Here is a 10,928-nt window from a genome sequence, read left to right as displayed (position 1 = left end):
AAATGTCATGCTATTTTATTAGTTTATTGTAATGCCTTTAAATCCCTCACATAATGCCAAGAGGAAATAGAGTTTAGTAGGAAACAATCCTCAACAGACTTTTTTAGTCAGTTTTAAGAGCTTACTTAGAACAGAGCTGGTCAATGGAACTTTCTAAGTTGATAGAAATTTTCTATATCTGCTCTGTCCAATAAGTAGCCAGTAGCCACATGTGGCTTTTAAGCACTTAAAGTTTGGCTAGTGCACCTAAGAAACTGAACTTTAAATTTTGTTTAATTATTTTAAATTTAAATAGTCACCTGTGGCTAGCGGCTGCCTTATTGGACCGAACAGCCTTAAACGATAAACTTAATCTAGCACAAAACCAGACTGTAATGAATATTAGGAAACATTTTCTAAACTTCTAATATTATATATATGTAATAAACTTCTAGTATATACATGCATATCTATAGATAGATAGATACATACATACCTATAATGATTCTTAAAGATATACTATGTGCTAAACTCTGTGTTAAGGAATAAATATGCATTATTTCATTTGATTCTCATGATAAGAAGTTCGTACATTTCTTCTGTAGAGCCAGAGAATATTTTAAGCTTTTGAGCCATGTGATCTCTGTTGCAAGTTTTCAACTCTGCTGCTATAGTGAAAGCATACCTAGACAATTTATATACGTGAGTGTGGCTATATACCAATACATTTTATTTATAAAATAGGCACCAGGTGAGCTTTGGCCCACGGGGCGTAATTAGTGGACCCTTGTTCATGATAATTCTATAATTTTGTAGGTAAAGAATTAATAGCAGAAAGTGAATACATAGCCACTCCAAACAAGGGTTTTATTTCTATTAGACACACTCACTTCCATTTTCCCCTCCCTATGTCTGATTATCATTTTATTGGAACTGAAAGACGCAACTTTTTGACATGAATTATCCATCATAAGGAACTCCTTCTCATACATTCCTTCCTGGTTATCTGTTCAGAGACAAATGTCCTTATATTATTGTTAGGCCCACTATTGTAAGGTTCTTGTAAGCTGGGACTTTATGGGGCAATTCTTGGTTCCAGCTTCTGGCCAGAAAGGAGAGTTATTACACAGCAGTTAAACATTTATGTGAGTGTATGTATATTACTATTAAATTCAGCTATCAGATGCTGATCTTCCATGTATGTTTATTAATTTATTTAACAGAAATTAAATGCCTATTATGTTCAAGGTATAATGCTGGTACTATTGTGGGATTCAGGAGAGTATGGCATGATTCTTTCCAAGAAACCTATAGTTTGAGTACAGAAATGCAATGTTCATAAATTATTGTAAGTTGATTTAGAGAATTGGAAGCTATGTATTTCGGAGAAGCTAGAGATCAGTTTTTACTAGAATTCAATTCAATTCAATTCAATTTGCCCAGAATTTTGCTAGGCTACTGGCAGAATACAAAAAAAAAAAAAAAAAAAAAAAAAAAAGATATTTGGTTTCTTTAAGATATTAAGTAGGAAAAGCATGAGAAAGATATTCCAAGGGTCTAGTTTCAAGAGTATTCTCTACCGTATAAAACATAGCTAGTCAAGGGAATTTATTGTATGTATGTATGTATGTATGTATGTATGTATTCAGTGGCTGTGTTGGGTCTTCGTTGCTGCACGCGGGCTTGCGGGCTTTCTCTAGCTGCCGCGAGCAGGGGCTACTCTTCTTTGCGGTGCGCAGGCTTCTCACTGTGGTGGCTTCTCTTGTTGCACAGCATGGGCTCTAGGCACGCGGGCTTCAGTAGTTGTGGCACGTGGGCTCAGTAGCTGCGGCACACGGGCTCTAGAGCACAGGCTCAGTAGTTGTGGCACAAGGGCTTAGTTGTTTTGCGGCATGTGGGATCTTCATGGGCCTGGGATCAAACCTGCGTCCTCTGCATTAGCAGGTGAATTCTTAAGCACTGCACCACCAGGGAAGTCCCCCCGAGGGAATTAAAAGTAAGGAAGAAAGTTGAAAAATGTAATATGAAGACAAACACCCTATGGAAGGACCAGTCTATAGGGCTAAAAAGTTTGCGTTTACACAAGAATCAGTGTTATAATTTATTATCATGTGGCTATCTTGGTTTATATTATAATAGAGTTTTAGGTCAAAGGGATGTAACAATCACCCAGCAATCAATAGGGTCAAACACATTCAAGTCTTGACATTGTATTATCTAAAACAAACTATGTCAAAATGTGCAGTCAACATAGATATCTTAGAACTCTTAAGATAGAACTATATGATGCATGGGGTGAAGACATTTGCAGTAACCGTGAATAGATGAAGGAGGGGTATGTCTTCAGTAAGTGATTATTACTGGGACAAAAGACAATTTGGTACACACCTGCTCCAAAGCACACAGGATTCAATACAGCAGAAACAATCCATTAACAGGAATGGGAACAGTAACAACAACTAGAAACCTATCATACACACACTAATCTTTCATCCACATTTAAAAAAACAGCCTTCAGTATATTTTTGTTATTTCAGTATATTAACAATATACTTATTTCCTGTTTTTCTTCCTCTTCCTCATTTTTCTTCTTCTTACCATTCCTTTTAAATGAGCCATGCTGCCATTTTCAGGAATTGCTTGGTAATCTTATCAGACATTCTTTTTTTTTCCTTTGCCATTTAAGTTAACTCTAAATACACTGTCATTAATCCAAAATGTATATTGAACATATCATGGTGAGGTAAAGCACATTATTTCACACATGTAAATCAGATGACAAGTAAAACAAATTTTCCAGCATCTGAATAGGTTAGCAGAAGACGGTGTATTTTTATCTGAATAGAGCATAGTGATACTTTCTCTAACTGCATTCTTATTTCACTGTGGACATGTTATCCGTCTGTTACATGGGAGCTCGAGGCAAACCGTGCCTTCCTGAATAAAACTTTATTTTCAGAGGTAAAATTTTAGGTTCTCTCATAGTCTACAGATTACCTGAAACATGAAACATTAAAATGCCACAACACACACAAGATATTTACTGGGTTTTGTTACAAGATTTAAAAGTTTCCTCTAAGGTTAAAAAAGAGGAAGATTATAAAATAAGTGTTTGTTGTGGATATTTAAACTGTATTTTTCAATGTAAAACAATATTGATGACATCCTTGATGTTAAAGATGAGCTTATGACCCCTGCCTCCAGATTTTTGTTTATTTTTATTTTATACATTTTCTTTTTTTATACTTGTATCAATTTTCATTCCTTTATTAGTCTTTTTTTAAATTGAAGTATTGTAGACTTACAGTATTATATTAGTTTCAGGTGTACAACGTAGTGACCCAGTATTTTTATACACGATCACCACTTTGAATCTAGTTACCCTCTGTCACCGTGCAAAGTTATGACAAGAGGAACCGTATTCAATATCTTGTAATAACCAGTAATGGAAAAGAATCTGAAAAGGAATAGATATACATATATATGTATAACTGAATCACCTTGCTGTACACCCGAAACATTGTGAATCAACTATATTTCAATCAAAAAACTTTACAAATTTTAAAAAGGTATGACACAAATTTTAAAATGGTATATTTGCACAGCTTCTTCTACATAATTGTAATCACACAGCCTAACTGACTGGGTGTATTTTTTAAATGAATAAATGCCTTCTATTGGCCAAAATAAATACAATAAAATGCCACATCAGTTCCCAAGAATTATGAAGAAAACGGGATTCATTTTATCTTCATTTCAGTTGGAGTTCACTATTATTTTTTTGAACGGAAGGTGCTTGTTTTCCCTCCTACAATAGTTACGTGCTGCATAACAATGGTTTGAGGGGCCCAGACATTATACAAACGCATTAGCACATAGATTAAGGCAACAGAAAGAGATTACTTTATCATCTCATTTAAAGACTATCATTCCCGTGCTAATGGGTAGGTGTATTTTGATAGGGCAGAGGTGCGCTGTCAAATAGTATAACGTTCAGATGAGACCCGAAATCCTCTTCAGAGGCAATATGCACACATTCTATTGTCAACTCCCCCAACACATAGTCATCAACTTATTTTTATTATTAATTATAGTTATTGTTATTAATTATAATATCCATAGAAACTATCACAAACCTTCACATCAAATATCTCTTCAACAGGTGACATCCCCACGTCCCACAAAGGTGTCTTTCTTAAAGTAGGAATATATATTACATTTGGAGAGCAAGCCTGATATTGTCAGGTTTGAAGGTCAGCAAAATCCACCTACTTGAATAAGTACGGCTGTATAATAGCCTTAGTTTTTAATGCCATAAAAGAAGAAAATTAAATATTTTATGCATTATGGTAATGTGTTAATGTCACCTATTTTGAGTCCAGATTAGATTCTTATACCATAAAACAGAAAATTAAGCCTAGAACCAACCTAAGATATTATTTAAATATACTTCTTGCCCGAGGAGTATTAAAAGCTGTTCAATAAAGTAGTCATGAGTCTCTTAAAAAGAGAATTGCAACTTAGCATTAGGGAAAATTTTTCTTTACTTTAGATGAAAACAGATAAGCTCAAAAGTGGTAAAAGAAGGTTTGTAAGTAAAGATGATAAAACAAACAAACAAAAAAACCCAGTGCTTTTATATGCTGGTGTGGAATTAAAACAAAGTCAAGTGTACAGAATACACATTCCCAGTTTTAAATATGAACAGGTACAAATCTTGGAAGCTATATATCTCTTGACCTTACAGTAAGAAAAAAGCTGAGCAAGCTGAAATTCAATGACTTTTCTTAGATCCACCTCAGAAATGAGGTTACAGGGAAAACCACCACACTCAAATCTAGACAGACAGGTAAATACAGAGAGTGACAACTGCAGACACCTTATCCCTACAGCCAGTAACTGATAAGAGAATCTAAATGGCAATTTCATGAATTGCTGGAGGCTTAGCTTGGACTAGTTAGGAAGTTAAAGAGTTTGGGGGATTGAGTTTTAAGAGGGAGTTCCCACGCTCATGAGTTTTACCTCTAAGAATTTCAATGGTTTCTCAAAAATGAAAATTGGAAAAAAAATCTATTCTCGTGTTAGGCAGATAGAGGTGAAAAGTGTCAACTTTGAAATACTTCTAGGGCATTCTCCAGTAAAAACACCTACCATTGCAGTCAGGGCCTTATGTGGCTTGAGAAAGTGACAATTAAATAACTCCAGGACACTCTAGCCTTCCTGTGCCACCTAATAGAAGGAAAAATAAAAGGTCTAAGGAATTCTTCTGAAGGTCACAGCCCAGGGACTCAGGCCAATTAAAAAACTGAGATTTAATTGGAAGCTTAAAGAATGCTTCTCCTTCCTCACATTACACACTACATCAACAGGGCTTCAGCATAACAGGGAAGTACAAGGGAGAGAGCTGCAAGACACATGTTCTATTTAAGAAGGATTTCTTAGGGAACCCCAGATATAAAGGAAGAAAAAAAAAGAAAACTAAAGGAAAGGAAGCCTATGGCAAATATCAAACATAGCTCAGCTTCTAGCCAAATTAACATAAAACCTCAAACTAAATGCCCCATTATCTCAGTGAGTACAACCAGAAACATTATGTTCAGATTTCAACAAAAAAATTACAAAGCATATTAAAAGACAGGAGAAAAAACAGTTTGAAGAGACAAAGCAAGTGTCAGAACCAGATTCAGGTATAACACCTATTCTGGAATTATCATGCAGGGACTTTAAAACATGATGGTTAATATATTAAGTGTTATACTTGGAGGAGCAGACCACACACAAGAGCAGATGGATAATGTAAGCAGAGAAATGAAAACTTTAAGAATTAAAAATATGTTAGAAAGCAAAAGCATAAAACGGAAAAGAAGAATACTTGTACAGGAATTGTCAGTAGGCTGGGCAAACTGAAAGATGTGTCAGAAATTTCCTAACTTCAAATACAAAGAGACAAAATAGAATGGAAAAAAAAGGGAATATTCAAAAACCATGGAAAAATTACAAAAGGTCATATATATAATGCAAATAACAGAAGAAGAGAGAACGAAGAAGAAAAAATAACATTTTTCTTATATAACATAAATACAGCACATAAAATGTTTTTTATATCATCCTATTTACATTTGACGATGTTTATGTACATTGTTATGAGTAGGTTATTTATGTTATTATGTTATTATGTTATATGTAATATATGTAATATGTAATGAGTTATTATGTTATATGTAATAACTTATATGTTAATATAAGTTATTATGAGTAGGAGGTTATTTATGTTATAAGTACATAGATATACACAACATAAAAACAGTATATAAATTTACCGATATTGATGAATGATTAAATATATTTGGAGACAGCTGGACAGCCTTAACAAGGTTTGGTTTTATTCGAGTGCGTTTGAAGTTGCATTTTCCCGTAGTGCGTGCTATCCTAGGGTGTAAACTCTTTGAGGGCAAGAATTATCTTTCATCCTACGTATATTCCTAACACAATGCACAACTGGAACTCAATATGTATGTTTTTTGAAATAATGAAGTCTATTGAATTGAAAATACTGAAGGCATTGTAGATAATCAAATTAGAATATATTCGTCTTATGCGATAACACATCCATAGGGACAGGAGTTTAAAACTTACAGCACTTAATCTAGAAGTCATCTAATTACATGGTTTTCCATACCATCCTTGTATACTTAGAATGGTTGCCATGCCTCAGTGAAGCATTACTAACCAGACCCTGAGGCCACGATGAAGTTGTTGCTTTCAGTGGGTAGTAAAAATGGCCCGAGACAAATAGTTTGCAGAGCTCACAAATCTCAAGTTATGAAGCAGTAGGAGCACCACAAAACTTAACGGTAAATCTTCAGGAAATTTCACAGCCACTACCATCCTGCCTTGTTAACACAGTTTCTTTAAAGATGTAATTGGATCCATATAATTCGGAGCATTGAAGGTGTACAGCTGATAATGTTGGTATTAATAACAGAGGACGCGGGCAGAACAGTTTTAACTTCTATTTACAGTTGAATGGCTGTCCCGTGCGTTCAAGACTGGATGACACAATTGTTACCTCTATTTCCTACCAGCTGATTTGTGTAAAAGGAGGGCATAGATCCAGGTCAAATCAAGGTCACTACAACACACAATTTAGTCTCATTCCCTCTTTTAAAGTTTATCTGTATTTGTATCTAATGGATCTTGATAATTTTAAATATGTATTGGAATGAAAAAGTACATATGTGAGGTAGACAGCTAGATGATGGAAAGAGAATGCTGTGGTTTACGAACACAGACATGTGTGCATTTGTGTGTTCATGAAACACACACATGTAAGCACATCTTACATATGTTATGCATATTACATATGTCATAACACTCAAAGTCACAGTGAACCCGTAAGGTATACTTCTTTTTTTGTTTTTTTTGCGGTACGCGGGCCTCTCACTGCTGTGGCCTCTCCCGTTGCGGAGCACAGGCTCCGGACGCGCAGGCTCAGCGGCCATGGCTCACGGGCCCAGCCGCTCCGCGGCATGTGGGATCTTCCCGGACCGGGGCACGAACCCGTGTCCCCTGCCTTGGCGCCACCAGGGAAGCCCGAGGTATACGTTTTTTTTTTTTTTTTTTTTTTGAGGTATACGTTTTTAAATTTAGTTAACTGATGAACTAATCTCCTAAAGCTGAACGATCCAAAGGCACACAGGTAGCAAGTGGCAGAGACAAGATATACTCTCAACTCTTTGCTTTTTCTCACATATATTACCCTGCTGTGTATATTTCTACTTGTGAAATATACCATGTTTATTACTTATTTCTACCTATGAAATAAACCATGGTTGCATACCTTTCACACCTTTCTCCTTCTCATCCTCCCAATAAATCACAGCTTCCTTCATTTCTTCCTTCATTGTTTTTCTTGTATCCATTCATTCCTTTTGGATCCCACTTTAGTCACTCTAGTTTAGACTCTTTTCACTTCATAGCTTGAATGTTCAACTGTATTCCTGCTTCAGTGTATCCCTCCTAAAGTTGCCAAATGTAGCATCTCTCAATACCACTGTGGCTCACCAGCTAAAGCCCCGATGTTCTTCAAGATCTCACCCTCCAAACTTATTTTCTGAAGGCATGTGATCCGCTCCACTGTGAAGTGGTCTTGATGGCGCCCTATGATTCTCATCTCATCTTTGCTCAGACTTCCTTGTACATGCAACGTCCTCTCCCTTCCCATTCGGCCAGCTCAAATCCAGTCCAGCCTTTGATCCCCAACTCTGGGTCCACTCTGAGTACCGGCAGCCATGTCATTGTCACTGTTGTATTATCCTGCCATCATCATCCACATTCTATTTGTACAGACAATAACAGCATCGCTCCTCAACGAGTAAATCCTGGGAGACCCTGGCCTGTTAGCTAACCATTTCATACTGCTCTACAACAAGATAATGATGGAAACTGAAAGAAAGCATTTTAAACCTTGACATCGACGTGACAGTTCTACGACATGCAAATGTGGAGTTTTGAAAGTATCCATTCTCGATGGACCGGAAATGAAAAACCAAGAAAAAAAAAGGAAGATTCTTCATCAAACATGGTTTGAGAAGTGTTGCTTTATAGTCTTTCAAAACATTTTCACACATAACATAGCATTCAATTTATGCTGAGATATTAAGAATTCATACCGTTGTCATCTTATAAATGTGAAAAAAGCAAAAAACTGAGGCACAGAAAATGTATGTGATTTGCCAAAATGCATATCTTGTTAGTGGTCAAACTTTTTATCCCAAATCTGGTGATCCTTCCTCTTTGTTCTATTACTTATTTCTAGGGAAACTGCACAGTGATTTTCGCCTTCTGCCCGGACAAAATGGGTAGACAAAGTAATTTACCATGGACCACTGAAGATCCCCTGGACACCTAAATAAGTTTCATCTATCAATACAAATTAATCAAGCATTGGTCTTCAAGAAAAATGAGAGTAAAATATACACTTATTCTTTCTTTTCATCCATTTACCCTTTCAATTAACTAACACTTGTTACATTTATTGAACACCTACTGTATCCCAGGCATTGTGCCGAGCTGGGTATACATGAAGAACAAAATAGCTGTTCTACAATAAGTCATAGGTAGAAAATAACATAGGAGTTTGCAAGTTTTCTCATATTTCATGTAATTTTTGGTATCATTTGGAATCGTTGGAAACTCAAGTTTCCTGTTTCGTAGTACAAAAAGCTCTGAAAGGATTCCATCTAATGTGAAAATAGAATTCTGCACAGCTACACCCTGCTGCAAGTTACTCAGCTTTAGCTTCTGTCTAAATGTTCTTCCTCTCTCTAATTGCTTTCTTCAGGATTGCTAATCTTCCAAAGAATCATTGTTTACATTATGCCTTTGCCCATTAACTGGAGCAGCATTTTTTTCCCCACCCTTTTCCCACTCTAAGGAAGGATTCAGAGCAACCGTTCACACCATTAAAGCTCAGTTTAATTTCTACGATCCATTTGCATTTGCAGTAAAACACCATGACTGTGGACTCCTGGAGGGTTTTACGTGCCATGGGATCACGTTTGTTCTGCTGCCCTGTGTGACCTGTAGAACAAGAAGGCAAAGGCTTATCTTGTGGGGCACCAAAGCACTCAGATTCCATAAGCAAGGTCATTCTGGATGTTCTGTTTGCATAGGAATAAGTATTATGATAACTACCCTCTGTGAAGCTGAGAATGAACCCAGCAAACGCTGTACCCAAATACCTATTGCAGCCTGCAGTCAAGTCTCAAAAGCACAGTGGCTCAGAGTTTTGATCCACTAAGGAAATCAATTCAAGAGCAGATGCCCTCAATCTATGACCCATTCTCTGAGCCTGTGATTCTAGGTAGCATGCACATTCCCAGAAATGTGTTAGAATCGAAGGATGACAGTGGTGTCACACAGACTTTGGTAGTTATTGAAAGTTAATTAATTTAACCTGACCTTTCCCTACAACTATAAGGCACAATAGACTACTGGTGATAATTGATTCTGGAGAGCCTCCGAAATGGTTCAAGGAAAACACAGCTGTGCTGTGTAACAGTTCTTGTTTGCTCTGGATTATAAACTATTTTTAGTACTTAGTTAATAAAGCTGATTTTCTTAAGGGGCCTGCAGGGGAATGCATGAGCCGCGGTGTCAGATGCTGTTGGAATTGGGATTTGCAATGGATGAACCTACGAAAATTAACTCCGCCGATGCCGCTTAATTTTTAGAGCTGAGGCATTGGTGTGCCTGCTTGCGGAAATAGTTAATGGGGGTAGCTGTAGTCTGTTTCATGGTTTCCCAAAATAAACCTACTTTTGAAGTCGTAGACGGACTCGTTAAAATCTATCCGCCTTTATTTTATGCATCTTAATTATAACAGCAATAAGTGAAGATTTCAGAATATAATGATAAGCAACACATATAAAGTGCTCCTTATAAATGCTTTACGTGTATTTTTCCATTTTAAGATATTCATCGGCCTTCCCTGGTGGTGCCGTGGTTGAGAGTCCGCCTGCCGACGCAGGGGACACGGGTTCGTGCCCCGGTCCGGGAAGATCCCACATGCCGCAGAGCGGCTGGGCCCGTGAGCGGCCGCTGAGCCTGCGCGTCCGGAGCCTGTGCTCCGCAACAGGAGAGGCCACAACAGTGAGAGGCCCACATACCGCAAAAACAAACAAACAAAAAAGATATTCCTCTTTCCCCATTTTGGCGTCTTTGGATTTGATGATGTATCATAATAGCACATCTTAGAAGTGATGGTATCTTAGGTTCAGTAATCTTCTAAGAAACTTTCTTAAGGAGGTACTGTTTTTAGTGCCATCTCATATTTGAGGAAAGCAAAGCACAGGGACATCTTTAGTAACTTATTCAATGTGATATATCTAGTAAATAGCAGAACTGTGATTCAAATGTAAGCAATCGGTTCCAGATTCAATTCTTAA

This window comes from Phocoena phocoena, chromosome 4, assembly GCF_963924675.1.
Source record: "Phocoena phocoena chromosome 4, mPhoPho1.1, whole genome shotgun sequence".
Taxonomy (NCBI): Eukaryota; Metazoa; Chordata; class Mammalia; order Artiodactyla; family Phocoenidae; genus Phocoena; species Phocoena phocoena.
The sequence above is the reverse complement of the archived record's forward strand: the minus strand, read 5'-3'. Positions refer to the sequence as shown.